The sequence below is a fragment of the Notothenia coriiceps genome, unplaced genomic scaffold, assembly GCF_000735185.1.
Source record: "Notothenia coriiceps isolate Sejong01 unplaced genomic scaffold, NC01 NC01_scaffold00010113, whole genome shotgun sequence".
NCBI classification, from domain to species: Eukaryota; Metazoa; Chordata; class Actinopteri; order Perciformes; family Nototheniidae; genus Notothenia; species Notothenia coriiceps.
The window spans coordinates 37195-44008 of NW_011342814.1; positions in this window are offsets into that span (position 1 = coordinate 37195).

Below are 6814 nucleotides of genomic sequence, written 5' to 3' on the forward strand. Positions count from 1 at the left end.
CAATTTGGGTTTAAGTCTAGAAAACAAGGAGCCCAGAGGACCCCCATCTTAATAGGGAAGTTGGTTTCCAATAAGATTTGTAGGGAACTAGCTTACGGGACGGCAACGTTGACTTTAACTTTCTCCGCATGCAAACCTGACTGTCAAGACTAGTTGGTTAGTTATTATAACTAAACATCGTTACGGCAATAGAAAGTTCTTCAAAGGAGCCAAAGTCCCAATGAGATCATGTTTACCAAGGTTGAAAAAAGGGTTCTCGGGGGGGTTGGACTGAGACACAACTGAGGGTTTCGCCCCCCCCCACCCCCCCCCCCCCGCGTTGTCGCCATTAAATTTTCAAAAAGTTTCCAGAGTTTTTACGACGTTGGATGACAGTGTTTGACCTACTTACACTTTAATAAAACAATTTTCCTTCCTACTTTCGAAATCCTTTCGTGATTAACCTCACTGCACTACCAATAACCTGAGTCTAAGGGTACGTCAAACCAAGGGCGAACATACTTCTTTAATTTTTCTGTGCGTTCACCTTTTGTAAGTGTCTTCCCTAATTGACAAAATTTTGTTGTACGAAGTTTCATTTCGACCTTAAAACGGCTACACAAACAATACACCTAAGTTTTTTCAAACATTTATTAGAATGGTTTTTACCTCCTTCTGGCTAAACTTTTAGCCTCGTTGGCACTTGTTTTATTAGGTGACTTTGACCCGTTACCTGTTACTGATACAAAATTTTTACGCGGAAATAGGCTTGTCGGACAAACCTGTGAAAATGCCCGTCTTTTCTTTGGTTAAAGGATAATTTCCTTTTCTAATATTGTAACGACCAGGAAAAAAAAATACGGAAATAATCGATGATTGAACTTAAAGAGTTAAGTTTAATAGTGTAATTAAACAAATATACAATTACCATTACTCTTTGTCCGGAAAAATCACTGTTGAGTACCATAACCGCAATGTTAATATAATTTCTTTTTTTTTTTTTTTTCAGATTTAATACTTATTAACCCGGAGTTTAGTAGAACTTCCGAACCGCGGGGGGGAACGCTAGAAACCGCGGTGGGTTCCAACCCCTTGGTTGGACGAAGTCTTTTATTAACATTCTTCCGGGCGATTTACAAATTTACCGAGCTCTTGTCTCTGTCTTGGAAAAGTTCTACTGTTTAAGTTCACTTTTTTTCTGCCGCCGCCCCCTTTTAACCACAATTACGAGATTTGTTCTTTCCAGGTCACACTTTATCTTGTGCCAAAGCGGGACCGAATTTGTATCTTTTTTCTTTTTTTTTGTACCTTAGTGTGCCCTGTGGTTGTCACCAGGAAAAAGACACTCCGAGGTCACAAAAATTTCCAGTTATTAGGTTGGTTTTTAAGAGGGAAGTACGTGAAACCTTCCGAGAAATATGAAAGGGACAAGTTGTTTATTACGCCTTTTAACTAAATCTCACAAAAAAATTGTTTTTTTATCGTCACTTTGATTAAGGAACTTTCCATGAACAGTGCCGATCCGTTTGGTCATACTGGGTTTTCGTTTGCGCTGAGCGTTTGTTCATGATTTTATTTGCAGAAATTGACTTTTTTATCACTTGTGACACTGAAGAAGGGCATCCCATTGCCAAAGCTATTGTTTTTTGTGGAATGTTCCTTTTCTATTTCCATTTAAGGTTTTGGAGCCAGGAAATCGAGAATCGTCTATTGTACCTAAAGTTGCGAACCGTTCAGTCCGTGTTACCTGCTTTGCTGACCCCGTTTGTTTCTGTTCCCTCGTGTTCTTTTTGATTTATTCATCCGTCCGATTGGAGGGTCAAAGGTGGCCCAGGCAGACGCGGCACGACGCGGCGCAAATGCGGACGCGGCGCCGCCAGCATCCTTAGCGCCGGTAAGATTCAGTTACCCACATAAAGGTTGGTGTGCGCGGCGCAATGCCGTGTCCTGCGCAGTGCCGTGTCTTGCCAGGTTCTTTCGCCGACCCGCGTCGCGAAAGAGATAATTCCTACTTTTTAGGATAAAAATGGCCGCGCGCATCGGCATTGAATTCCCGGGCCCGTCCGGTCGGGGGGGAGGCGTTCTTCACCTTTCCACTCGTTAGCCCGCGTTCCGGGTAGGGAGTGTTAATGAGTAAATCGGTTGGGGGAGAAGTAGCTTGTTGTGGAGGTTGAATGCTTATGCGTGTTACCCTGGTGGCTCCCAAAAAGTAGTACCCTGTCACCTTTTTTTTGTCATTTAAAATAATACTACATTGGTTAACGAAAATGAGTTCCTCGTTGTGTTAGTCTTTCCTGTTCCGGACCAAAAATCAGCGACGTTCAAAACACCTCTACCTTTTAGGTTTGTATTAAATAATTAATATGTGCTTAATGTGTGTGTTTATCTTTGACGCCCTGTCTCGTGCGTGCTGCGATGCGAAGACTTTGCGAAGACTTTTTGCGAGAGACCCTGCGCAGCCACCAACTTACCGCCGAGTTTCCGGTTTTGGCGCCGCGTCGGCACCTTCGCCGCGTCTGCCTTGGGTCACCTTTGACCCCGCCAATTCCCCTTGTCCGACGTTCGTCGTTAACCCGCCTCAGCTGTTAGTGTCAAAACTTCCCTTTTTGTATGTTTCCCTTCCTTTCACTTTCCATAGGACGTTGTTCTTTCCTTTTCATATTGATGTTTTATTTTGTCCTAGTTCTGACTTTTTTAAAATTTTGTAATTTGAATTTTCTAACAGAAAACCACTGAAATGCGTAGTGCATGGTCCGAGAAGGACAAACAAATCAACGTAACACTGTAATATTACAGATCAACAACACAGATACGATTCTCATTTATTCATTTTATATACATTTTATTACATTTTATTTATATAATTAAATCGATATTTTGTTTGTTTTATCTTAGTGTTCCAGGGTATTCTCTGAATACCTTGAAGGCCCTGACGGTTCGCCACTGTGTTTAGGTAACTCCCATACTTAAGAAATGCCAGTTCCATTATTTGAAACCAAACTACAATCTTTTCCTAAATCAAGCTGTTTCGTTTAGGGATGGACATGTATCTGTATACGTCTGAGTGCAGGTGGAATTGAACACCTGATGTTGGAAATCTGTAGAAGAAAGCACGAAATATAAGGACTAATGTTTTGTAAGCTATACGGATGATGGATGCACATTTCCGAACTGTTTAAAGAAAATGAAAGTCTTCAGTATGAACCAATGGATTTGTGAGCCACAGACAGGGAGAATATTTCCCATAGAATTGTTTGTGGTTAAAAAAAAACATAGAAAAACAGTCCTTTAATAACCAGACATAGGTCTTATCATTTACTTTCTGAAATAAGGAAAAAAAACATAGTCCCGAAAATGTGGTCCTTTTTGTCTTTGAGTGGCACTTGGTTTACAACATGTAATGGATCTAGGAACTAATATTATTCAATCAATGTCAAATCACGCCTCAGGTGACAGACAGGCCACGAGTTATTCCGGGTGTATTATATGGAATAACTCTGGGATATTTTTATATAAAACCAGCGGAACAAAAACAGATATCTGCTCGAAGCTGGACTCCTGAGAGCAGTGATGTAGGCGCTCATCATGCAAACCCTTCTCTCCGTGTGATTTATGTCAATGACATTAGACTGGCAGGCAAGTGTCTCTTCACATCATCGCTGCTCAGGTGATCCACTTTCACATGATTGAACTATGTGAGAGCACAGGATGTATAGCTTCAGTGTGGCGCAGAAGCTACACACATCGTCAACTGGAGGGAAAAGGATTTTCCCCACGTATGGGTATACATGTTTCATATTTTATTTAATTATGCAGTAGTTTGGCTCCGTTCCCACAGGCGCAAAGTGTTCTCTACACCTGGTGGACCACACTAGATCTACATTTTGAAGGGAAAGAAGCCGCCTCTGGAGAGTGTCACAATTTCCCTCCTGCCTTAAATCCAACATCCACCTCCCAGCTCATCAAATCCCACCAGCGGCGTGAAGGACACACGCAGAGTGTGATCTTCTTCTGAGGGAGGAAAAGTGGAGGGTAGAAAGTGGACGAGAGGAGAGAAGAAGAGATAGAAGGAGGGGTGGAAGAAGGTTGGGAGAGGTTGGGGAGGATGAGAAGAGGGAGGGAAAAGACAGGGTGGGATTTTTTTTTTCAATTTTTTTTATGGGATATATATATAAATGGAATGAGCAATGTGTGTCAAGGTAAACAATAGACAATGGAAACTGAAAAACATAAAAATAATTAAATAAATGGCTACAAAAAACCTACTGGATCAGCACTGGACTGGCAATTCAACTATTCAAATGAATGGTTAAGAAATATTTCGCAGCAAGATTCAAGTCCAATAGAGGACGAAAGATGAGGACAGCAACTATAACGAATATGAAAATAATTGAATAAAACTTTAATTTTGAGTTATAATAATGTTGCAAACACATAAAAAATAAAAGCAATGTCATTTTTGTCAAATTAACCGCCTGGCATAGTTTAAAATCACACCTTTTTCATGAATGATTGCCAGGTATTTAAGTTAGTAAAGAAATGTAATTAAAATGTTGAAAGGGGAGGGTACTTGTTTATTAGGAATATCTATTTCTTTGTCACTAAATAAATAAATAAAAGGGAAGAGGCAGTTATTGTTATATTTAAAGATTATCCTGTTTTATGCATTTATATGTGTGTGTGTGTGTGTGTGTGTGTGTGTGTGTGTGTGTGTGTGTGTGTGTGTGTGTGTGTGTAGTACGTTGTGTGTGTGTGTGTGTGTGTGTGTGTGTGTGTGTGTGTGTGTGTGTGTGTGTGTGTGTCACGAGGACACAACTTTTTTTAAAGAAGAAATGCTACATGGACCATTTTAGGTCAAATCCATCTATGATAAATCATTAACACATTCAGGAGGTGTGAAAAGTGCAATGACATTCAGGTCATGACCGAGAAGGTGCAAAAGCATTCCCCAAACATCGGGTAAGGAATTTAAACGAGAGAGAGAACCCGTATAAAAAGGGGCCATATTCTGCAAATGTCCCTATTCATACTAGTATTTTGTTCCTCTACTGTGACATGTTTACATGCTTTAATGTTCAAAAAGCTCTTTATTTTTCTCATAATTGCCTGTGCTGCAGCACCTCTTTTCACCCTCCATCTGAAACCAGAGCCCAGTCTGCTCTGATTGGTTAGCTGGACAGCTCTATTGTGATTGTTCAAAGGCTTAGAGATTTGTTGAAAATGTCCTACACAATGTGTTGCGCAAGCCACTGGAAGCGCAAGTGTAACATAGTGATGTCATTATGTTACTGAGTAAACAAAGGAGTCCAATGGAGGCGTTTCAGGCAGTGGGGGGGGGTAGTGTGTGGGAGAGAAACTCCCTGTGGATGGAACTTTTGGATTTTAGCCCTTGCTGATCGTCTGTCGGTAAAAATGCGCTTCAACAACTCTCTGTAGATCCTTAAGTTGAATGCGTGAACCATTTTACTGTAGCAGCATCGCTATAAGCACTGATCTTTGAGAAATAAGTAGTTTTCTGCATGTTTGCAATGGGGTTTATTTGTATTGAAAGGAGCATATTTTGGGCCAAATCAATGCATACACTGTAAAATGTTTGGCTGTAAAATTACAGTAAATTACTGGCTACTAGCTGCATGGATTTCACAGTAATTGACTGTAAATATTTCACAGTAATTTACTGTAGATATTTTACAGTAAATTAGAATAAAAGTACAACTACATACTGTGACTTTATAGTTTCCATGCCCATGGAATTACTGTGATATAGCAGTATACAGAGCTGTGGTATTATGTACCTTGCTGTACATAGATTACAGTTAATTACCTGTATTTTCACACTGTTACTGTAGAAGTAATATAACACAGTAGCCAGAATTTACTGTAAATATACAAATGTAAATAATACGATAATATATTGTATACATTTGACTAGTTAACTGGGATTTTAGCCATAACTACACAATTCATCAGCTCAATCAACCAAAGAAAAGCAGAAAAAAAATGCCCATTTTACCTTTTTATCTACTCCATGTGACAGTGCCAAGTCAGTTTCACAGGTCTTGGACAATGTGTCTACGGCCACACCTCTACTCCGCAGGTAAGCGGCTCGGTGTTGAGACACCCGACAACAATGACACGAGAATACACAGGCAAATAACCAAACCCACAGATCTCACAAGAAAAAGTGGTAATAACTACGATTGGTGCCAAACTCTTGGGCGTAGTTTATTTCTACAGACGCTCATGAAAGATAGCCTCCCTACATTTTTTTTGTACACCAGATCATTTGCAAGATGGCTGGACGAATCTATGGCACGTGATCTTCAATTTCTCCCTGCGAAGAGAAACCACAAGATGCCGCGATTCGTGTTGTATTCTCGGTGCGATAAGTGCGCTGTAGTTTTAAGGTTAGTTTTGCCATTAAGAACATGCGTTTTGATGCTCAGTTTGATGCGGAGGAAACTATGAGTTTTATTTCGATTATGTGTGCAGTTGGAGGTGTACATGACTTCTTTAGTTTGCTCAGTCCTATTATGAAGATTACTTCAGGAAACTGTGTCCATTCGTTTTCATTGGGTTACCCAAGTGGATGTTGGTAGGGGTCGCTCGGTGGGCTAGATACGTTATTTTGCCCTGTGCTAGTTGTCGGTGCTTGGGTTGGTGTGCATGACAATTGTAGCGTTTGTGAAGTGGGTATGGTTCTGGTGGTCGGCTTATTTCTTTGTGTTGATTAATAGGAGAGGGTGGTCCGGTCGTGGGTGGAGCTGGGGTGCGGAGCGGTCGGTGTGTTGTGCTACGAGGTATGGATGAAGTAAAGACCGGAACTTGATGTGGT